Raw genomic sequence first — 25,354 nt, 5'->3', positions numbered from 1 at the left:
AGGCAAATGGGTGCAGCTGCTGTGGAAAACAGCATGGAGTTTCCCCCAAAAATTAAAAATGGAACTACCCTATGATCTAACAATTCCATTTCTGGGTACTTATCCAAAGAAAATGAAAACACAAATTTGAAAAGATATCTGCACCCCTGTTCATTGCAGCATTATTTACAATAGCCAAGATAGGGTAACAACCTAAGTGTCAATCAATGGATAAAGAAATATATGTATCACATAAAAAGCCACGGAAAAAGAATGAAATCTTGCCATTTGTGACAACATGGATGGATCTCAAGGGCACTGTGCTAAGTGAAATAAGTCAGACAGAGAAAGGTAAATACTGTATGATCTCCCTTATATGTGGTATCAAAAAAAACTCACAGATACAGGAAACAGTGGTTGTAAGAGGTGGAAGATGGGAGTGAGGAGAAAACAGTTAAAAAAGAAAGGTAAGTGGTGGGGTCAGATTTGGTCTATGAGTCATAGTCTGCCAGCTTCTGTAATAAATAGAATTATAAAGGCTATGCCTCTTGTTTTGGTTATGTGTGGCTGCACAACATACCACCCCAATTCTTAGTGGCTTAAAACAACAATTATTTTGTTATCTCTCATGATTCTGTGCATTGATTGGGCTCAGATGGATGATTCTTCTGCTCCATGTGATGTTGGCTGCATCTGCAGTTATCAGGGGTATTAACTGGGCTGGAACATTCCAGATTATTCACCCAGCTGTCTGGCACACTGGCAGCATTGACCAGAAAGCTAGACTCAGCTGGACCATGCAAAGATCTAAGTCCTAGCTTCTGTGCCTCTCCTCTCCCCAGTACATAGACACTCAGGACTCCCCAAAGTACAAAGAGGGAAACTACCTTGCCTTTTTAAAGCTTAGGCCCAGCACTGTCATTTCTGTCACATTCTACTGGTAAAGCCCCTCATCCTTCATCTGTCCTCTATAACCGTGTCATCTGTGCCCAGTGTAGGCCTATTGCAGAATGCCAACTTTCTTACTTCTGGACCTTCAAATGAGATGGAGTAATTTTTAATGCTTCACATGCAAACTGCTAAGCAGATTTCTCATCCTAAAGGGCGGCCGCAAAACCTCCTGCTCTAAGGACTTCTCTGCCCAGAAAAGGGTGCCTCCATCCAGCCACAGGTAAAATTAATTAAGGTAATATAGGGGGAAGGGCAGAGGTTTCCTATTCTCAATCACATCTGGCATGGCTTGAGACATTCTGGGCATCCCCTACTAGAAGACTGAGTGTAGGTGGGTCTCTTCTCCCCAAAGACCCAGCTCTACTCAAACATCTGGCCCCACGTGCCGTGGGGCAAGGCTGACACAACAGCGCTTACAGGTGGCAGGGGAGGGGGCCCGTGAGCAAAAGCAGATAGCTCCCTGAGGCCCACGTACAATGTTGAGTCCAGTAACTAATTTTCACTAATGTAACACCCCCTAGGGATAAGCTCCCTCACTCTCAGTCCTGAATACACCTTGAAATTTAGAATTTTAGATTTTATAATGGAGCTGCTACCCTCCTAAGGCCCAGTGTAATTCTGATAATGGTAGGTGCACTCACCAAAATGATAAACTTCTCCTGCCTTGGCCCTCTGCTGCTTACATCAGTCGGCTCATTCCTTATATCTCAGTCTGTACCATCTGCCCCTCCCCAAACCTCACAGGCACTTCTTAGCCTCACCATAAGTCATGCAAACAACCATGTTGATTTTTGCCACAAGCTATGCCATCTGCACACATTCACTTTATCTACCACCACTCCCTGCTCTCCCAACCTGCCTGCACCTGTGCTCTCCCCGGCACCTCCTCTCCCTGGCCTCTAGCCCAAGCCAAGAAGTCAGAGATGGTAATTAAAGAAATACTGGATTATCACAGACACCTTTTCCAGCTCCAATACCTACAACCATGCAAAGGAGATGACCCAGAAGAGAAATCGAAGTAACCAGGGCTGTAGTGTGAATAACCCAGAGTATCCCTCTGTTCTTTCACTGAATGAAATGAGGGCTGCCCCGTTCCAGCCCATATTGCATGGAAGGCCTGAGGGATGGTGGATGGGGGACAGATTCCATCCAGATCCTGTACCTTTAATCCAGCCAGAAACACCCACATGCTATACACCTTCATGACCATAAATCTGAGCTGTCAACACCCCAACAGAGCTCACGGCAGTCATCCTATAACCTACTCACCTTAATCCCTTTCTAATCTGCTGTTTGTCTGGTTACTGGCTCTTGGTTCTATCTCCCATTTATAGTCCTCTTGGCTTGACAGATGTGTGTATTCTCCTGCTCTCTCACCTCCCTGTCAAAGGCACTGTCTTGGTCTTGCTCACCAGCTCCTGTGTTTTCTACTTTCAGTACAAAATCCCCCAGAGTGCTTATGAGGACCCCAACAAGCTCAGTCACAGGGGCCTTTATGGAGTGGGGGCAAGGGTTCACAAAGATCAGTCCTTTTATATCTTCAGTGCATGGCCCCTACCGGGGATTCATGAACAGTTGTTGAATGACTGAGTGATGCATAAAGACCTTGACCTCATAAGCAATTGTCCCATCAAACCCAGACAACTGGCCCACAACGAGCTATTTCCGAATGAGTCTGTGTCAAGTGCTGGCGAAAAGTGATACCCAGTGGAAGACGAGCCAGACTGAACTACTTAAGGAAACAAAGTATCTTTGAGACATGAAATTAATTAACTGCTTCCAAAGGGAGCAAAAAGTAGGAGGTTAGGAGGGGTAAGAAATTTTATATAAATTTCCAAAGGATAATGGACTTGATAGTAAACTAAGAACTTCAAGCTCTAAATTCAAACACGGCCTTCCAACACCATGGCTTAGCCATGTGTGAAAGGCACTCAAAATCAGGATTTGGTTATGTACAAAGGAAAGCTCTGAAAGAGAAAAACAATATTAAAGGCATAAATCGAGAGGCTTTGGGGCTTTTTAGAAGTTACTGCCCAATATTCTCTGAGGGTGATTTTAGACTAGACCTTGACAGGGTGAGATTATGAATATAAAAGTGAGCTTTTGTCAATCAGAAGGCACTTCTGCAGAAATAAGTTTCTAGAGGGAATTCCAAAGATCTAGTTTACATTCTCTCTGTCTTTGGGCCCATTTCCTTGGGATTTAAGAAACCATAAGGATTTCGAGATCTTGAAACAGCCATATAAAACAGTGTTTAGTATGAGCCTCACAGTATTTGGTGCCCCGAGGCACCAACATTTTATTTTGGTCAGTTCTCCTACCAAATTCCATCACCCAGACCTCTAGTCCTTGCGTGGTTAATCAGCTTCCTAGACAGACGGGAACAACAGCTATATCTTATCTGCCCACCATGAATCTCAGGAGCAAAACAGAAGGGAGTGGGGATATGTCAATGGATGAGGAAGTTTTGAAGCCAGGATGCTCCCACTCCAGAAAGGAAAAATATCTATGAGGTCACATAAAAGTGGTCCTACAACCAGGAAAGGGGATTCTTCTGCAAATACCTGAGCTAAAAAAAAAAAAAAAAAAAAAAAATTAAAGATTCTATTAAAATTCATAACTTCTATTTATTAAGAACTGTGAAAAACATTATACACCTGATCTTGATTCTGCCATTCTGATCATGAAAATAGTTCAACCCCATTGTTTGACCCAAACTGTATTTTGATCCTGCTGTATCCAAAATTTGGCAACCAATGTACCAGAACAGCTACTGTCTCCTTGGTCATGGTAGGTGGAGAGGGTGTCTTCTCTCTGATTCTCTTGCTCTGTGAGTGTGAGTGTGTGTGTGTGTGTGTGTGTGTGTGTGTGTATCTGGACATTTTCTCTATGTTTGCTCTCTGTCTTCAGATGTTTGTGGTGTCTTTCTCTCTGTGTCCCTGTCTCCCTCTCTCTTTGTGTGACTGCCTCTGCAAATCCCCCAATTTCTCTAAGTCTATATTTTATATTTTTCCGTCCTTGTATATATGTGTTCCTGTATGTATTCCTCTGTTTCCCTGCTTCCTCTCTCTCTGCCTTTCACTCGGTCTCCCTTTCCTAATCTTTTTTTTCCTTGTCCTCCTTTCTCTGTCTCTTTTTGAATCTGATCCTAATGAAAATCATTTCATTAAAAGCAGAAAAATATCACAAAGTACTTACTGTGTGAGCTAGAAGATTATACAAGAAACCAAACTGAATTAATGGAATTGCTTGAGAAAAATATATGTTCAACAAAAAGCAAATGATATTGGTATGATCCTATTAAAATTCTTTTGTTCACAATGTAAGATGGCAAGGTCAAAATATTTTGGACCCCAAAATCATGAGGCCACGGGCACCTGCAGCCTGCTTGGTCCATTCGAGCGGCTCCATGGACTGTTTGCAGTCACAGTGAAAGAGGACCGCTTGGAGAACGAAAGGTCAATGCAGATACCAAAAATTTGGAGTCAACCCCACCACGCCCCCTTCCGACTGGCCTCAGGACATTGCAAGCCCAAGTGCAGCTGCTAGAAGCAAAACCCTTTGCTCAGAGCTCTAGATGGCCCTGCCCAAGTACGGACAGCAACTCCAGAGGCAGATGGTCTCCTCTTTTCTTGCTTGTGTTGACAGCCAACGGAGAAAGAGAATCAGGCCTGAAAATTCTTGGATCGCGCTTAGCCCTTTTAAGAAAACCCGCCACGCCCCTCCCTCCCCGCCGCCGTTGCTCCATTTCTCCAGTTTCCTTTGCCAGGCAACTCAATTCCACACTTAGACAAGCACACACACACACACACACACACGTGCTCGCCCACCCACACAGACAACTAGGTTTCTTTCTGCCTTTCCATCCTTCCTGTGGTAGCTAATAATTGTTAACATTCATTAAAAGCTAACTATGTGGCAAGCACGATTTTAAATACCTTCCATGTCTATTTCATCTACCCCACGCAACATTTTATGCCAGTGCTATTATTATCTCTAATACCCGAAATGAGGGACCTGAGGCACAGGCAACTTAACTTACCGAAATGTACACAATCAGCAAGGGGAAAAGCCAAGATTCCAACTCCGAAGCCTATGCCGTAAACACTGCACCATATTGCCTAAAGCTAGCTGTTGATGATTAGCAGATATTAGCAGAGAAAGCTATGTGCCCTCTTTATTCTCTAATGAGCTCCCAGGACCCAACAGATAACAAGCTTCTCAAGATCAAACAGTTTTAGAATGCTGAGCAGCACAGAAAATTTGGGGTCACTTTGAAGGGAAATTAACTACTTCGAGTACTAGGGGGGGAAAAATCCCATTTCCCCTGACTTTTTATTTAGAGAATAATCAAGAAAATGTTTCTCCTTTCTCTCTCACTGAATACAATTTATCTTTATCAAACCAGAAAGGAATGTAGCTCCAGCTGGAAGTTTCTCACAAAGCCTTGGGAGATGAAAGGTACAGTAATAGCTACACAAATCAGTTGCTTTTTATCTGTGAAGAGCTGGTTTCATATGGTCCTTTCATAAGAGTGAAAAATAAGACATTGTGTTTATGTGGAACATACATTTGTGTCACAACAACAAAAAAAGTAGTAAGACCATCTACCGGGGCAACCTAAATCCTTCACTGTTTGCATTTGGTCTGACCCAGGTGCTCCATAGTAGTGGAAAACCTGCTTTTAAGCACCTGAAGTACAGACCAAGTGGCCAATTTAGGCTCAAAGCAACTGCATTTGTTATCTGTCCTAAACAGGAGCCCAACCCATACTTTTTACTCAGCTAAAGAAAGGGAACACTGAAAATTTCGTAAACAGGACAATTGATGGTACCTGGCTTTGTGTCAAGCAAAAGCCAGCCTCCGCATTGAAAAGTCGTGACCTTGAAAAGCTGGTTAAAATGGATGATGCGTGGGCGGCTGGCTGCAGAGCCAGCCGGGAAGTAGGTCAGCGAAGTTACAGGCTGGCTTCTGTCACTCCCAGCCAGAGCGTGTGCAACTCAGAAGGGGGAAAAAAAAAAAAAAAAACTTCTCAGACAGAATAAGACACTGTGTGTGGTTCCAGGCAGCATGTCATATTGACAAAACCATCACCACTGAATGAAATCATTGAGGGGAAGCTGTCAGCCCCTGCCACATCCAGGAGACGATTTTCTGCTCATTTAATTAATGAGGGGTTGTCCTGTGTTGTTTTGTTGTGTTGTTTCCAACCACAGAGACAAACTTCATTGTCCACTCCTCTGTGGACTTCACCACATGGTCGCCTCTTCCAGGCTGCCTGCCAGGCACTTAATGGCCCTGCTGACAGGCAGGAGATGCTAATGAGGAAGCAACGGATCTCAAAGGGACTTTAGACTTTGTGATGAAAGTCAAGCTCCGGACCATTCCCCTCTTCCTGCACCCCCTCCTGACCTCCCCTGCTCTGAGAGGCACTATAATGCATTGCTCAGGGACCCAGCTTCTGGAATCAGATCACCTGGCCTTTAATCCCCTAGGCTCGCTCATTAGCTGTGTGACCTTGGACACAAATCCTAACCTGTTTCCCAATTTCCTCCTCTTCAGGATAGCAGTAGGAACTGTCCACACCTCGTGGGCTCATTGGGCAGCACATCCCATCAGAATGCCAGGAGGGAAAGTTCACTCAAATTTGGATAATCCAAGGAGGGTTTAGTAAAAGAACTGGTTACAAAGGAGTGTGAAGGGTGTAGCAGAACCACAAGAGAGGGTGCAGTGCCCCAAGGCTAACAACAGTGGGTTTCGTTATCACGCCTAGACCTGAAGGGGCGCTGGTCACACGGGCGATCTACACCCAAGAAAAGCGGGAGCTCTGGGAAGAGGGGTGCGTGGTGAGTTATGACCTTCAGTGCAGCAACGGAGACGCATGAATAAATGCACTGACCTCACTCTCCTCCCCCTCTCGGGGCCTCCATTCTTCCCATTGGCTGAAACCAAAAAGAGACAAGAGGGCAAGGGAACCCACAGAATGCCTTCTGCCTGGGGCCCTGAACAGGGTGGGGAAGAGTGCAGAGTGAATTGCCAGGGGCAAACGGAAGCTACTGAGCACCAAGAATTCCATGAGGCGGTGTGGTACAGAGCCTAGAACACACGCTCAGTGTATAGTAATAGCTTACTGCGTGTCCCTAGTTACCCGTTCGTGGATACACCATCAACTGCATGACATGGACAAGAGGGTGGGGACTGCAGATGCTTTGCAAATAAGGCTCAGGTGCCTCGTGAAACCATTGCTCCTTTCTCATCCTGCCTCAAGGATTCTCCCAGCTTCCTACGGATCACACGGCTCACACCCTTTTGGTCCTAAAAGGAACCAAACCTCACAATGGTGAGGAGGGGAATTGGCCCACGCTCCTTCAGCGCCCCGCTAGCCTTGGTGATCCCAGCCATTCTCAGCATCCACCCAGCCAGTTTCCAAAATCATTTTTTTTATCCAAAAGATACTTTTATCAACACTTTACACATACATGCAACATATGGAATAGTTAAGATCAGGCATTTCTAGCTAAAGTAGGGTCAGACCCACTGAGCCAGCCTCTCAGGGGAAGCCAAGGGCTACAGAGGACACTGTTCCAAGACACCTGACCCACAGCACCCCTCAGATGTTCTTCACAATGTTCTGGGTCCCTCTCTTGGATCTCCCCTTCCCAGGTGCTGAAACAGAGGCCCTCAACTAGTCAATTACTATCCACCGAGAGATTTGGGAGCCTAAGCAATAACAATGGAACCTTACCATTACGGCGTGCTTAACTGATTATGCAGGCCCTTTCACCCACATTACATTATTGCATCCCGAGAACAAGCTTGAGGTTCCCCAAGTTCACGGCAAAATGAGCAGCACCGCCAGGCCTGGAAATTGTTTTCAGTTTTTTGTTTTTGTTGTTGTTGTTAACTTCAGGACACAAGCTGGAGACCAGCAGATTTGGTTAGGTTGTCATAAATGATTTTTTAAATTATTATTAAATCGGGGCGCCTGGGTGGCTCAGTCGGTTAAGCGTCTGCCTCCGGCTCAGGTCATGATCCCAGGGTCCTGGGATCGAGTCCCTCATCGGGCTCCCTGCTCGGCGGGAAGCCTGCTACTCCCTCTCTCCCCTGCTCATGCTCTATCTCTCGCTATCTCTCTCTCCCAAATAAATAAAATATTTTTTAAAGTTATTATATTTATTAGTTACCAACATCTTCTTTTCTTCTGAACACTATTTAAAATCATTGTCTTTATTTGCCTACGTGATGTCTTCCTCCTCCGCTCGAATGCCAGGCCAGCTCCCAGAGAGGAAAGCCCATGCCTGTCTCCTGTGTGGCCACATCCCCATGCCTAGCCCAACATCTGACACGCAACACACATGCAGTCCTTATTTGCTGAATGAAAGGGTGAAACTCTCAGTCCCATTCTTTTAGGTTATTTACCCTAACTAGGTTTCAAGGTTCCCAAGGCTAAAAATAACCAGGTTTTGACTCAGCAGCTGGCGAATGTCCAGATTACTTTTAGCTGCTAAGCTTAGGGAGGAAAAGTGGCCAGACCTAGCTGGAACAAACTGCCTGCCCGTAACTCCTTGCTCAGCAAATGTTAAAGACTCATGTGTAACGAATATTGACGAAGGCTGTCTCTCTTCTTCGTTTTCCCAGGAGTCTCAAGCCCTCAACAGCCTACAGTTTCTAGAAGTTTATGATTCTTTCCCACGAGACTGTGAGCCCTTAAGGAACAAGGACTCTGCCTTACTCATCTTTATTTCCCTAGGAATTAAAAGTGCACCTGGATCAGGCAAGGCCCCAAATAATGATCTGATGAATGTTTGTGAATGATTAGCAATGCAAGCCTGAACACCAGAGTATGGAATCATGGAATTTTGTAACCAGAGAGATTTCAGCTACCATCTAAAACTGCTCTGTCCAGGGCCACCTGGCTGGCTCCGTTGGTAGACCATTTAATTCTTGATCTCAGGGTTGTGATTTCAAGCCCCACGTTGGGTATAGAGCTTACTTATTTAAAACAAAAAATTTAATAAAGCTGCTCTGTCCAATGTGTTAGCCACTAACTATGTGTGGCAATTAAAATTAAATAAAATTAAAATGTACTCCACAGCCACACTAGTACCTCTCCTAGGGCTCCAGAGCCACATACACCTAGCGGCTGCCACACTGGATGGTGCAGAAAGAGAGTATTTCCATCATCCTAGAAAACCCTTTCTGAGTTTCTGAGTTTCTGGGTTTCTGAGAATGGAGTCTCAGAGAGTAATTTCCCCTGAGTCACTCAGGGTGTGAGAAACAGAAACGGAACCAAAATAGCTAAGTCTCCTGCTTACTGGTCTGTTTTTCCACCATTACACTGGATTCACACACTGCGAGGGCCTCACATATGAGAGCCACAAAATGCCCTCCTTTTTCAAGCCAGCACAGCTTTGGGGAGCCGGTAAGAAATCCTAGATGCACCATCGCAGAAAACGAAGCGAGCAAGCAAATGAGGGGAAACCATAGCTTCCCACAGAAAGCTAGAGCCAAAAGATCTGAAGTATGCCCAAATGTGGGTTGCCTTTTTATTTAGAGCCTTTTAAAATTGTTTTCATTTCCATGTTGGAGGTTAATACCCAAGATGGACACTTTTTTTGAAGAGTTCCCTTTGACTTTCATTTCTTAAAGTCCTCATTTGAACTCTGCTTTTTGTTTATATTATACCCATTCTACAATTTTTCTTTCTTTGCAGGTAACTTGATCCTCAAAAATGTACAGAATCCACCCATGCCCACTGCTTTTCATTAAACATTAGCTCGTCCTTTCAAGGGAGTCTTTGAGGATTTTACGTCGCCTTTCCTAAATGTATGTGGGGTTTTTTTTCCTGAAATTACATCAAATTAAGCTCTCGAAAAATGTATTCCTTTTCTTAATCTTTAAATAGCTGGGAATGAATTTTGGCAAAATCTCAAGGAAACCTATAAAAGGAAAGAAGGCAGCTTCTCCCACTTCTCTCCAAACTGGAAGCGGGGCACGCTCTCTCTGTCAGGGCCTGCACACCCAGATGGACCCCTGAGGGATTAGCACCCAACTGAGGCACCTAAACCCCGGGGTGGGCACAGATTCCACATCCACAACAAGTCAACGCATCTTGTCGCAGACACGGGACATACACGTCTTTGTTTTTACCAGAGCAACACTGTGAGAAGCAGGATGCAAAGAAGTGAGCATTGGTTCTGGAAGGCCTGGGCTGCCAGTGGAAACGTCTGCACAAGGCGGCAGCTCAGGCCCCAGGAGCTGGGGTGGTCAACAGCGAGCGGGAACACCCGTCGTTCAAGCTCCCAAAGATCCAGGGAGGGTGCAGAAGACTTCAGAGAAGACCCTCCTGATGGACAAATGGAGTAGGGACAGAGAGTATCTAAAGAAATTCCACTGATGAATTGTATTTTTTTTTTCCTGGTATGTCTCCTACAGTTTCTGAAGATTTCATTATCCTCATAAGTGAAATTCTTAAAATTGCTGAAAGAAGGTGCTTATTGAAACCTATAGCTCCCCTTCCCTTGGAAGGCTTTGATTTGAAACATTCAAAACACATCCAACAGCCTCTTCTTCCCTGAAGACAGGGGCTTTAATGTTGAAAAAAAAAAAAGAAAAGAAAAGAAAAAATAAAACAGGTCCCCTTACACCAGCCAGCTCCCACCTCTTAAAGAAAAATGTTACCTAAAAAGTAAGGTATTGGAATCAAAATATAGCAGCAACTTTAAAATCTGAGTCCTGCTCTTTGTTCCTAATGAACAAAGAAACACAATTCCCATAACCCAGGGCCATGTGTGCACACAATTTCAGAGCAAGGACTGGAGTTGTCATCTAGGCCAACCTTTTTATACTGCAAATGAGAAAACGGAGGCCCAGAGAGGTTAAAGAATTTTAACAGCTAGCAGGTGGGCCGAGCCAACACCGGGGGCCAGGTGTCCAGGGTCCCAATCTTTTTTGTACAAAAGAAAAAAAAATCATTCTGTTACTTAGGGTGAGGCGAGGACTGTTTAAAGGTGGGAAATTAACATGGCTCCTTAACCCTGCTGGTTCAGCTATGGAGAGAGACAATCAGGGTCAGCTCCACACAAAAATACAAACTAATTGGGGAAGCAGCACAAAGAAGTCTCCGGAAAGCACATCGGCCCTTCATATTACGTGACTGCCGGAAACAGAAGTCCCTGCCCACCTCACAGGCATGAAAATAAAGTCAGGCACGGGAAAGCACTCCGAAATCGTCTGGTGCCGTGAAACCATAAGTGATCAAGATGCCAGTGGATTTTGCAGGAGGTTTAGGAGCTGGCAGCCCCTTCTGGGGCGATTCCCTTTGTGCCTTTGTAGTGGTTGCGTCTAGAGGCAGTACTGCCCCCCTTCCTCCCTTGTACAGCCAGGAGGGACAGCTATGATGGGGGTCAGGTTGGGATTGATCATGAGGCACACAATCACCCCCTTCCTTCCCTTGCACTCCTCCCCATAGTAGGGAAGGATTCAAGACCACACTGCTGCTAGGCACAGTCTATCTTGTGCGCTTTGTCTCTTTGAATTGCCTTTAGTTGTGGAGAGTGTTTGTATTTTACTATTTCCGCATGCCCCAGTTTGGGTGCATCTTTACTTTCCACACCCACACCTATGGTTCATCTTTGGAGGACTGCCCTCAAGCCACTGGTGCACTGCCCACACACAGACAACCAGGAGTGCCTGGGAATTTATCTCTCCCAGGAGGCCCTTGATCAATGATGGACAGGTGCAAAAGGTACGTAAGCCCAGCTCCCTTGGACAATGCCTAGAGCAACTTATACTCCAGAACACTCCTAACCAATCTGAGCGAGGCCACCTCTGGGGGCCTTTCACCTGAGACTACCCTTGCTTGCCCCTTCATCCCCTCCCATAAACTGGGAGCACTTCCTTTGTAAGTCCCTTGTAGTCAAATCCTTCTCTCAACATCTACTTCTAAGAACCAGACCCAGAACTTCCATCTCTCTTATTCCTTTGGCAGCTGGTATAGCAAGACAGGCCCAGGGTTACCTTTTGTTTGGGAGGAAATGCTCCCCTGGCTAGGCCTTAAGAGGGAAGCCCATCTCCAGAGACTTGAGTATACACTTGGTCTCTTGTGTTTCCTTGGAGAGCTTTTCCATCCAAGCTTATTAGAAAAGTGCTATAATCAAGGATTAATGTCTGGCATGGGGTAGGAAGGATCTAGGAGAGGATGGATTGGCCCATGTATGAAGTATTTGCCATCCCTATCCTAGAGGAGAGGCCCAAGGAGAGGGGGGTCTGTTTTTATTCCAAGCCTTCAGTTAGCCATTAGCTTAGCCCAAAGGAGTCTGGATGGATCTGTGCAATCCAGCTCATTGAGACTACCCAGCATTTATTATGCAGCTAATAAAGGAGTATCCCCTCTACAGATGCCCCTTGGAAATTGTGGAGGCAGTGGGGAGCTGATTGAGGCTGTAGTATGGGAGGATTCTTGGCCAATCTCATCTTGACTACTAAGGGTTGGACTAAGTGGGCTGAAGAGTGGGGAAGGCAGACCCTGGAAGAGCTTTTTTTTGCTGCAGGCCAACTTTGACACCATCAACTCAACTTCAGGTTGGGCAAACCTGAAGGTGTGCGTATATTGTACTAAGACAGAGGCGGGTAGCTGGCTTAGGGCATGTTTGAACATCAACCTGTAGGCAGGTAGGAAATGCTGAAGCACATAATCCAGAAAGCAAACTGGTATCCGGAGTCTGGAAATAGAGTCCAAGTCCTGCAAGTCAGAGACACGGGACGTTACCAGAACGGGACTGGAGGCTTTCTCACCTGAGTTCTTTTATCTTCTTCTTCGGTTTTATTGAGGTATAACAGACACACAATAAAGTATACACATTTTAAGTGAATGAGCGAATTTTTACATATGTAACATTCCCAACACCCCAGAAACCTCCCCATGCCTCTTTCTGGTCCTCTCCCTTCCCAGAGGTAACCACAGTTCTGAAGTCTATCACCATAGACCAGCTTTGCTTTTCTTGAACTTCATATAAATGGCATCTTATGGTATGGATTTTTTGTGTCTGTTTTCTTTTCTTGCACAGTATATTTGTGAGATTCGTTCGTGGTGAGATTCGTTCATGTTACATATAAGCAGTTTATTCTTTTATGTTGCCATGCCCTATTCCACTGTACAAGTATATTGACTTATCCATTTGGGTAGTTTCCAATATTTCACCATTATGAATGAAGCTGCTATGGACATTCTTGTACATGTATTTTGGTGGACATATGCACTCACTTCCCTTGGTGAAAGATCTGGAAATGGAACTGCTGGGTCATAGGAGAGGCGTGTTTACCTCTGGAAAGTTTGTCAAGAGATTTTCTAAAGTGACTGTACCAGTTCACACTTCTCTCAGTTACATATGAGAGTTCTACCTTACCCACACCCTTGTCGACCCTTGGTATTATCAGTCTTGTTCATTTTAGCCATCCTACTAGGTGGGCAGCAGTATCTCACTGTGGTTTTAATTTGCATTTCTCATCTAGTATTATTTCTCATCTGGACTGATCTAGGTGCCCAAAATGTGGTCATCTCTCCATGGCATCTTAAAGGTGCTACTTTGCCCCAGACACAGAAATTCAAAGCTACCCCTCCAGGCATTTATACACAGAGATGGCCCAGGAGACAGGAGATAAATAAGGACTGGCCTCTACCATGGAAGCTTAAGAGAAATGACAGCCACACGACTCCAACACATCACTGGCCCAGCAGCCCCTCTGCCCCAGAGCCTCTCCTCAACGTGGAACTTCCAGATGTTCCTCCAGATCAAAATCTAGCCAAGTGCCTGTCTCACTCAGAGGAGCTGAGGAAGCCAAAATACCCACTGAGCTTGGAGAAGAGAGGCTGTGAAGATGGAATGAAACAGAAAACAATGCCCAGAGCATACAGTATGCAGATCTATGTAAATCAAATATAAAAGCCAGAATGCAAACCTTCAAGTGATAATGCTCTCCAGCTGTCATACATGACAATCTCCATTCCAGAGACCGCTGGGGCACTGGGGAACCAGCAGGCAGCATAGTTCAGCAAGGAGGGTATGGTTTTCCTCTTTCCTTTAATCTGGGAGCATGAGTTCACTGGGTCCCTAGGGGTCCATAAAATATGGAAGTCTGTTGTTTTGTTAACTGGTTGTCCATTTTTATTCACATAAATGAGGCACAGCTTCTTCTGGTTGGTCTTCGGCTTCAGAGTCAAATGTCACCGTCCATGGCGTTTGCTGCTGACATAGGAAGGGCAGCAGTGGCCGTCCTGAGAATCTGCCTGGGGTGGTAGAGCGAGTATTTGACTCAGACTCAGTAGCCTGATTCCATGCCTACTTATCTGATGACCTCGAGCAAGTCACTTCCTCTCTGCGAGCCTTGATTTTCCCATCCGCAGCAGGAGCAGATTGGACTAGGGTCACTTCTAAGATCTCTTTCAAGGTCTAGAGCTGTCTGAGCCTGTGATCCTCAGTGAGGCCCCTTCAATCTAATTGTCAATCAGCGTGAGTCACCCGCCAAACTCAAATGAACCCATTCCCATGTAGAGCAATTAGAGCTAGGCCATTTCTGCCACACATCCAAGATGATAGAAAGCCTGACCCAGATTCCGTGCTGTATAATTGAACATTAAGACACAACAAGGGCTCCGTGGCGGCATAATAATGCATGCCTGGCTGATTTATTAAGCATCCGACTTAGAAGTGCATTGTCCCGTAATGCCTGGTACTTTAGGCAGCGCTCCATGAAAAACACTTGTGGTACGGGCAGTTGTGTTCAGATTCTGTTACATCCCACAACTTCCAACTTCCCCATCCCTCCGCTGCAGCCTTCACCTCCCTTTCCAGCCTGTTCTGAAGCTTGGCTGCCCCTGTCTGGATCACACCTTGCTGCACAGCCAGTTCTGCACAGTCTGTGGCGCCCCCTGTTGGCACCAGGATTTTGTCAGACGCAACAGCTTTGCAGCGTCAGGCTCTACGCTGAGCAAAGGGAGTTAATGGCACCGTGGCAGTAACTCGAGAGACCTCAGCAATGATGCCAGGCAGAGGACGAATACTGAGAGAGAAACAGAGGCACATCCTCCTCGACCTGCCCCCTTGCCCAGCCTAATTTCCTGCAGAGCACTTATCTCTACCTGCCACATTTATATTTATTTTCACTACACTCACTCTCTGTCTTCCCCAGCTAGACTTAGAGTCCAGGGATAGAAGGCTTTTGTCTCTTTCATTCTTTACAGACTTCCAGCACCTAATGCCTGGCATTAAGGAGGCACTCAGTAATATTTGCCAAAGAAATCATTTATTTGTTCAATAAATAAATATACAGGTGGTAGCAAGGGCTATTGAGGAAAATAAAGCAGAGTAAAGAGTGTGATGTGCTAAGAAAATGAGAAGGCTGTTATTTCAAGCTGAGTGGCCAGGGAGGGCTCTCTGGCAATGACATTGAAGCAGAAATCTGAAGGAAATGAGAAAAGGAGGCACTCAGATACACAAGGGAAGAATGTTCTGGGTAGAATAGCCAGGGCAAGGTCCCAAACAAAGGCTTGGAGTGTTTGTAGATATCAGTGGGGCTAAAGCAGAGGACAAGATAAGATCATAAGAGCCAGGAGGTAGCAGAGGCCAGTCGCCTGGAGCAGAAGTCACCAAACCACAGGCAGACCTATTGCCTGTTTCTGGGAACAAAGTTTTGTTGGGACATATTGTTCACATGCGTTCATTTACATATTGTCAGTGGTTGCTTTCATGCTCACAGAGTTGAGTAACGGCCACAGAGACCAATGGCCCACAAAGCCAAAACTATTCATTATCTGTCCCTTTGCAGAAGAAGCATGCTGGCCCCTGCCCTTGATCATTAGAGGCCACTGTAAGGACTTTGGCTTTTCTCTGAGGAGCATGACAAGCCATTAGGGGACTTTGAGCAGAAGAGTGACATGATCAGACTTCCAATTTAAAAGATCAGGGTGGCTGCTGAGTAAAGAATAAATTGTAGGGGTAGAAGCAGGGAAACCAATTAGGAGGTGAGAAGTAAAGAAGGTTTGGACTGGAAATGTAATCAGATTAGAAAATGCACAAAGTCTAGCCCTTCTCACAGCACAGGGTGAGTTGGGTGTGTTCTGCCTTGGTCCATTTTGGCCCTCAGCATCTAGGCTTATATAGGGGTGCTAGGGAGTAGTCAGGAAAAAGAGGCAATTTTTTCCAAGGCAGGAGAGGAACCACAGCAATGATGTTAAAGGTTGCAATGAGCTAATACCCTTTCCCAGTGACCTCCTGTAGGCTGCATATTCTGAGCTTGGGCTGGAGTCCAGGCAAAATCCTGGTTCACTTCCTGGTGGTAGAAGCTGCCTGTACTGTGGCTATTCTCTTATGGACTGTGCCTGGCTTACCTCACTAAGGCAGACCTCAAATGGTTTGGGAGGTTGGAGGTTATAGGTCAGAGGGGCCCAGCCAGATGACAGATAGTCTTTAGAACCACGGCTGTTGACCAAAGACTCAGGAGGTCAAATGCTAGAAAAGGTGTGGTGCCAGCAAGAGATGCTCAAAAAGAAGGTGTGAGGGTCTAACAATCAGTCCACCAAATGCCAAGACTAGGAATAGGGTTTCACTTCCCACCATCTCCCTCTGCACACCAAACACACAGGCTGCCCTTTAGATGAAGAATGTTTTCTTGCTGTTCTTTTAATTAGTCTTCTACCACACAGGGACGTTGGCCAGCGGCTCAGTGAGATTATAGGGAAGCCCAAGAGGTCTTTCTCAGTGAGAAAAAGAGTAAGAAGGGTGTGGGAGTCTTGACAGCCCCAGGCTTGACCTTCCTAACTATAACATGAGCTGGGTGACCTAAGGCAAGTTACTTAACCCCTCTGTGCAATAAAGGGTAAAGAAGGCAGAGTTGCGATGAGGATTGCAGATAACATATAAGAAAGCTTTGACCCATATCAGCAACTATTATTGACAAGAAAGAATTACAGTGATGGAAAAAGTAAGCTTTGTTTACCAGCTGTGTAATCCTGAGAAAGATAAATAACCTATCTGAGCTTCATAGTTTCCTTATCTCTAAAATGAAGAGAGCACCACCTACATCACAGGAATCAGGATTAAATTCACTCAGAGTAAACAGCAGATAGAAGGCACTTAGTAGACTTTTGGGCCTAGTGCCCACACTCCAGGCAGCCTAGATACCTTTGTTCTTTGTGAAACATCCTAAAGCTCTGAAGTCAAGACCTTCGACAAAAGTGTAGGAGGGAAACTGATCAAGCAACCAAGAGATCTTAGGTCCACATCAGGCTGAGGCCAAAATGAGCAAAGACCAAGGAGCCAGGACTGGTGGAGAGATAAGGGTGCCCACCCAGGAGCGAGTGGCCATGCCCTGTTGAATCAAGGTCAACCCAGGACATGATTGGCTCCCTGGGCTTAGGTCCTGGATTGGTTCTTCCTTCTCCTGCAAAATCCAGGGTTTGGGGTAAGGGGGAGTGAAAGGACTCCCTGGGGTGGGAGGGGGAAGGGAAGATTCTCATTCCTTGTTTGCCCCTCCTACCTCAGGCCTCCTCACAACACCCAGTATTGGCAAGCTCAGGGCACTTCAAGGAACAACACAACACAACACAACACCAAATGCTCGTGAATGGGTAAGTATTATGGAATCTGAAGACCAGAAAGCATCTGTGAGGTCAGCTGGGATTCTAGCAAAACAGTTGACAAGTCACTTACCCCCTCTGAGCCTGTTTCTTCATCTGTAAAATGGGGATACATAATCTCTATTGGCCTCATAGGTTTAAACTGTGAGTTTAGCTGAGGCTTGAGAATAAGGAATTAATTAATTAAGACCTTCTCGGTCCAGTGCATCACAGGTCCCATCTCAGAGACAGGAAAATAGAAAGGAAGTGGGAAGGGGGCTATCATTACATGGCCTCCCCAGCCTCCATTTGGCCATGGAATCAATGCAGCAACCCAGGCCCCTGACCCCCAACTCTAGTATTGGATCTTGCGGCCCCATCATCACAGGGAGCTTACTCAAGTGATGGACTATGTATGTCCCCAACTAGGTCAATGTGTGGCCCTCTGGGGACCCTGAACTCTTCCAGTGCAACCTGAAAGAGTGGTCTAGTTGGACCTAATGGGTGCTCTACAGAGATGTGGGAGGAGACTGCCTATGGCTCACAGAGGACACAGGGGTGATGAGCAAGCTCAGGCTTCCTGATTCTGGCCCTCACCACCAACTCCCTGCCAAGCTCTGAACCCCAGAGGGGCCTGGAATTACCCCAGAGTCTGCTGAGCCCTCCACTCCTTCTAGGCTGTCCCCACAGTGCTTATGGAGCACATAACAGGGGCTCCATAAATGTCTGCTTGTTAAATGAGTAAATGAACAAAAGAATGAAGAAATATTGAAGTTCCAAATCTTTATGGTTAATTCCTACACCTCAACTAATGCCCTTGTCATGAACATGACACCCTGCCATGCAAGCTTTAGATTCTAAGGCCAAAGGGAGAGATGTCACCTGGGATCAACCCACCCTGTTCTCTTCTCCATAAAATGATAATGGCAATGGCTTCTCGGTTTACTTCACAGGATAATGGAGAGAGTCAAATGAGAGCCGGCATACACATGCTATAAAGGTACGAGAATGTACTTAAGAAACTGAGCATCACAATGATCCGAAGTTCTCAGAAGTTTCCATGGGCCCATTTGAGATCAAAGGGGAGAACACTGTTTGCTGGGGTGGAGGAGAAGAAGCCATAATTCTCATGCCAGCAAAGTGTTGTAAAGTGCACAGCCTGTTCGATGCGTTCCTCGCCAGAGCCCCCATCCCTGCTAGGCCTGGGAGTAGAGTATCATAGACACAGCAGTGACAGCATCAGAAAGAGTAGCTAACATTTAATGAGTACTTACTATGTGTTTGGCTCCATGCCGAATGCCTCTCATCATCCTCATTACGTCTCCAAAACATCTCTTTCAGCTGGGAATGGTCATTAGAATATTGTTCAGTAAATATTTACTTCCCACCTCCTCCATAGCAGGAGTATATTTCCCAATCTGTGGATGTGGGGCTTGGCCATCTAACTTGCTTTGACCAATGGAATGACAGCAAAAGTGACAGTGTATGAGTTACAAGCCTAAGGAGGATCACAGGCTTCCACTCACCAGCCTAGAAGATTCCAAACTCCACCATGAGAAGAATATGTTCCTGGTAGACACTGTCCACCAGCCTGGGCTCCAGAATAACCTGCATGAAGCAGATTACAACCTGGGTTGGAAGCTCACTCTTCAGCAATCTGGAAAAGCATTGCCCTAGTTGACCAGCCACATGTGAGTGAGAAATTATTGTTGGCTGCCACTGAGATTTTTGTGGTCATTTCCTAGGCAGCAATAATAGACACCCTGAATAATTAATTTTATAGATGGGGAAGCCAAGGCTCAGAGAAACTAAGTAACTTACCTGAGGTCAGCCAGCATAAAAATGGCAGAACTAGTATAGAACCCCGATCTTTCAGATGAACTGAGACCAAGTTCTAGATTAGCTTACTGTCCTGGCTCCTACTTGCTATCTGAGGAGGTGCATTTTGTGTCAAGCTATATGAAGAAAACAGCCAGAGCAATGAAAAGTAAACAAGAAGTCTCTGGACCTACTTAGATATTGAGAGCCAGCAAATCCAGAGAGGTCTGCCCTGATTTCCTCATGAGGAGGTTTGTCCCTCTGTAGCCCGGGCGTACTGCCCACAATAGCTGTCTTTCTCTAGGTCAGGGCCCATGCCATGAGGGGATTCCCCTCAGAGGCCCCCAAAGCCCGGAGCAAGCAAAGATCTCCCCACCGTGGTAGTAATACAACTAGACCCCCCCAGCTGACACTCTGACCCCCACATCCAGCAGAATAATTTCAAGAGACTCCAGGAGACTCCTAGTCTTCAGATTGCAGTAGTAAAGAATGACTGGAACATTCTGAAACAAACTTTTTAAAGGTATGTCAGGAAAAGAGAAGATCCAATCCAGCTGCATTTCTGGGTTTTGTGGGTATTTTTGCCCGTACTCAGAATGACTTCTTGTATACAAAATGACATTTTCAATTCATAAAAATATATCCTTTCCCCTCCCCAATTCACTTAGAAGTGCACCATTCTCTCCTAATAGGCGCTAGGATATCATTATCTCAGTCAGAGCTTCCTTTTTCTCTCAAGAATGGAAAATTAGTGAGGAAATGAACAAAGCAGTTGTTCATTAAATGCAATTCCCCAAAAGGGCCTGGAAACCCAGGGAATTCCTCTGACAAGTTATCCAGAACACCAATAAAGCCCTAAGCCATAGTGTGAACTGAGAATATAAGAGGCTCAGTCTGACATACACACAGGGAATGCCAGGGCTCTGCTCTGCCAGCCTTCCCTCCCTGGCTCCTATTTCCTTCCAGCTCCAGATAACTCTTCAACCTAAGACTTATCCACTGTATCACCCAAGGATCAAGTGTGGCTGCATATAACAGAAAACCCACTTAATGGTGATTTGGATAAAATGGGGATTATTTTTCCTCGTGAAAGAAGTCAAGAAGGAGACATTTCCTGGCATTGATTTGGTAGCTAAGTGCATCAGGGACAAAGTCTCTGCAATTCTCTTGGCTCCTCCCACATGGTAACAAGATGGCTACTCCAGCTTGAGACATTTCACGGGCAGGAAGGAAGAGAATGGGGCCAGAAAGACGGAGAAACGATGCCTATATTAAGAAAAGCAAAATTTTCCCAGAAATCCCCCAAGACTTCTCCTTACATGTCATTAGCCAGAACTGCGTCACATGGCCACTTTGCTGCAGGAAAACTAGGAAATCTGGCTTTGTAGATGAGTACATTGGGGGCCCCAACAAATTAGCACTTGAGGAAGAGGGGGTGAAAAGTTATTCTGAGGCAGCTGGGAGTCGCTGACAAACTCATCAGCAGAATTTTCAGGGTTGACAGCAAACTTGATTGTACCATCCAGATCCAGTCTGAGGAATAGCTTCAAATTCACCTAATAATCAGGACCTGTTTTTCCTTCTTTACTCAGAGGCATTATTCCCCCAAATACTAAAAGAGGTAGGGTGGATAGAAGACAATTAATGCAAAGCAAGGATTTTGATTTGAACATCCAGACTCTGCTGTTGATGGGGAGATCAGAAGGAAAGGCAGCCTTGGGATTTTCCTTTTGAGATGACATTTGTTTTTAATAGCAAATGACTTTCATGTCCGGAGTAAGCCACTAATAGAATTAACCAAATGAAAGCAACAAAAATAAAAGTCTAAGCATATGACCCTAGCATCTGTCAGAAAAAGGTAATCAGACAAATTGGGGTCCCCATGTGACAGATTTTTCTGGATTATCTGGAGGAGGTTTTCAGAAGCCAAGTAAATTGCCTTGGTGCAGCTGCCCTGCACCCCCCATTAATACTTTGATGCAGCAGGATAAGGATTTCAAAATGTAAATGACTATAAATGGATAATGACTAATGCAACCAAGAAAAGGAAGTGCTACTCTAAGCCCTGAAGGAGCAGAAGGTAGTGATTCGCTGGGCGCCAACATCACTTTCTCCTGTGCAGGAAAACCAGCATTCGGATCACAATAGAATTAGAAGAAAGGAGTGAATGCCAACTCTAGGGTATCTGTCTTCACTCCTAGAAGATGGTTCCACTGACAAGATAGAGATGTTTGTCACATCCCAAATAAAATGAGCTTACAGAGAATTCTTTGGTGAATGTTGACTTCCCCACAAAAACCGAATTTCTACATTTTTACCAACTCTGAAGAAGATCCTGCCTGGTAGACCTGCTCTGCTGCCTCAGGTCTGAGCCACAGCAGCCCAAAGGGAACAAGCAGCCTCGGTGCCTCCTTTGTTGATGGAAAGAAACATGAGACCAGGCTGTAGGACTGTCATTTACACACACTCAGCTCCTTGTTAGCCATGCAGGTGTTTATCTTCAGGGGCTTATTTTTAGGGGATGGATGAGGTTGTTTTTGAATCCCTGGCCTTCTTATTCTATCAGTTTCTCTACTTTGCATCTTATTTAGGTATAATGTAGGTGGAATATTATTGCCAACAGAAGTGAACAAGCAAGATGCCTTGGTTTCCTAGGGCTACCACAACAAAGTCCCACAAACTGCGTGGCTTGAAACAATAGAAACTTATTCTTTCACAGTTGCAAAGGCTAGACGTTGGCAATCAATGCTGGGCTGTATTCTCTTTGAAGCTCAAGGGAAGAATCCTTTCTTGCCTCTTCCTAGTTTCTGGTGGTTCCCAGTAATCCTTGGCATTCCTTGATTTGTGGCACCATAATCCTAATCTCTGCCTCTATCATCATATGGCTATCTCCCCTCTCGGTGCCTCTTTGTGAAAATCCCTCTCCTACAAGGACACTATTCATTGGATTTAGGGCCTACTCTAACCTAATATGGCCTCATCTTAACCTGACTACATCTGCAAAGACTGTTGCCAGATGAAGTCAAATTCATTAGTACTGGGAGTTAGGATTTCAATATATCTTTGGGGCTGGGTACAATTCAATCCAGAACTCAGATAACCCAAAAAAAATTTTTAGTGACTTTTTTCAATTCTGTGGGTTAACTTGAATTCTGCTACTTTCATGAGAGGATACAGACAAAATGATGACACAATGTCTCCCTAATACCTTACTCATCGTTTTGTTTTTTTTTTTATGATTAAACACACCAACCTTGAAGAAGGCAGCAAATTGCTCTGGAAATAGCACACATGAAACCTGAACTCTAGTATCATCTCTGTCACTAGCTAACTATGAAGTCTGGGTATAGTCATGTCACCTCTCTGGACCTTCAGCCGTTAAACCTAAAAGGTGAAACTTAGACGGAATCAGAGTTTCTTGAAGTGTGGGATATGCATTGTTAGTTGTAAGACCAGATGGCTGAACTCAAATTCAACACTGAAAAAAACTACTAGAAAATTTTGTGCTATCAGTTGCATGGCCCAAATCTTACTTTGGAATGTAAGTTCATTTTTGCTCAATAACAAGCCACCCTGAAATGTTTGAGTGGCACAAGACAACAATCATTTATTAGTGTTCTCAGACCTATGGGTCTACTGGTTCTGCTGATCTGGGCCAGGATCAGCTGACCCAGGCTGAGCCCACTACTGCAGTTGGAGCCAGCAAATTGACTAGAGTTAGCTGATCACACAACCAGTCATTAGCCCGGGCATTAGTTGGCTATTGGCTGCGGTGATGGGGTGACTGGGTCATGTGACTCTCATCGTCCATCATGCTAGCCTGGGCTTGTTCATGTGCTGGTCAAAGTTTCCAAGAATAATTGTAAGAGAGGGAAAGCCCCAATGTGCAAGTACTTTCCAAGTCACTGGTAGCACGATATTTGCTATTGTCTGACGGCCAAAGCAAATGACATGGCCAAAACCAGACTCAGTGTGGGAGGGGACTATCCAAGGGTGTAGATACAAGGCACAAACAAATTCAGGTGCAATAACGCTTCATAGGCTTAATATGTTTTTAATATCTCTTCAGTACTTGCTAATTTCTCTTGTTAACAAACAAAAACTAGAACTCGGGTTCAGAGAATCAGTATCTAGTTAGAATTCAATAACATTATTTCACTTTCAGTGTATTTATTTTATGGTTCTCTTGTATTTATGTCACATGGGTTTTCAATTATAGTGGTAATACAGAGTCTCCTTGTTAAAATAAATTTATAGTTTTTCCAAGTGAATTACTTTCAAGAAAATAAGTTTATAATGACACAGTTGATACATATGTATTACAAAACGATGACACAAAATGGCTAAAATTTGGGAAACAGTGGACCAGATGATGTCAAAGTTCCCTGCACCTGTTCTATAATCATAAGAGTAGGGGAAAAGGCTATGTCTCCAGAAACATGGCAAAATTGTGAGACTAGCGTGTCACCAGTCATTAAAAAGCCTCACTGCTATTGAAGAACTTGGCTTTTCACAGAGCTTGCGGCAATGAATTGAATAAAGATGAACTGGTTGGGACCAATTCTAATAGGTTGTACACTTGGTCATGAAGCACAAACTCCTCCACCATGCCACACAGATTCAGAGTGGTATTGACATGCCCGTATGGTTCAGCCCTGAACCTAAATGTAACAGGGTGAATACTGTTGTGAACTGAATGCTTGTGTCCCCCTAAAATTCATATGTTGAAGCCCTAGCTCTCAATGTGATGGGAATAGGAGGTAGGGCATTTAGAAGGTAATGAGGTTTAGATGAGGTCACAAGAATAAAGCCCCAGTGATGAAAGTGGTATCCTGATAAGATGAGGAAGAGACACCAGAGCCCCCTCTCTGTCATGTGATGACACAAGATGATAAGATGACATCTGCAAGTCAGGGAGAGGACCCTCTCTAGGAATCAAATCAGTTAGCACCTCAGATCTTATACTTTCCAATGTCCAGAACTTCAAGAATGTCTCTTGTTTAAGCCATCCAGTACATGACATTTTGTTTTAGAAGCCCAAGCTGACTAATACAGATGTACTTATTAGACCCGTCACACTTGACACTTTGGGAAGCCATTACTCAGTTCTGAGAAATTGACATCATCTAAAGAATTTCTGGAAGTTCACTTGGCAATAGCCTTTGGGTTCCATCTGCAAATCAATTTTGTTACATTATATGTCTTAGTGTTTTTATACCATTTGATCACCCACCTTAACCTTTGAATTGCCTCTAAATGATTTTTGGCAATTGGGAAAAAAGCACAAAGGTTGGTCACCACTGGACCTCCTACTCTGAACACCTCCCCCCAATAAAAGGAATCATAGGAAAGTTTAAGTCATAATATTAGCGATAGCTTAGGAATAACATATAGATTCCAGTATGATAATTTGAAGAACATGGCATTCATTTGCATCATTTCTCTATGTTCCCTCAAAAGAAATCCAGGTCATGCCATGTCCATTCACAAACATGCAACAAATCAAATCTACAGAGTCACCTATACAAATGCCCACACATAAATTCTATCCCAAAGGTAGTATCTTTTGTTTCCCAAATGTTCTGAAATTCAACTAAGAGATAAGGCACTTGACCCCAACTCAGAGAGCAAAAGAGAAACCTATTCCTGGACCCAGAATTCTAGTTCTCAGAACACAAAGCAAATCTATCCTGTGGTCCAGGTAGATACAACCTAGTAATGCACTCCATACACAGGTAACCACCCATGGAGAATTTTTAAGATACCTTTAAAAGATACATCCTATATATACTGTCAATTCATAAATCGTACATACAACCTCTGTTCTCAATGTACAGATTCCTTAATAATATTAGTTTCTCCCTTCCATGCATAATGTGGAGTTGCACTTGGGAAAGAAAATGTCAATTCAGTAGTACCAAAGAATTCCCCTTTCTAAATGTAAGACAAAACAACGATAACAAAAATCTAGCCAAACACCAGCTGCGGTAG

The sequence above is a fragment of the Zalophus californianus genome, chromosome 3 (genome assembly GCF_009762305.2).
Source record: "Zalophus californianus isolate mZalCal1 chromosome 3, mZalCal1.pri.v2, whole genome shotgun sequence".
In the NCBI taxonomy this organism is placed as follows: Eukaryota; Metazoa; Chordata; class Mammalia; order Carnivora; family Otariidae; genus Zalophus; species Zalophus californianus.
The sequence above is the reverse complement of the archived record's forward strand: the minus strand, read 5'-3'. Positions refer to the sequence as shown.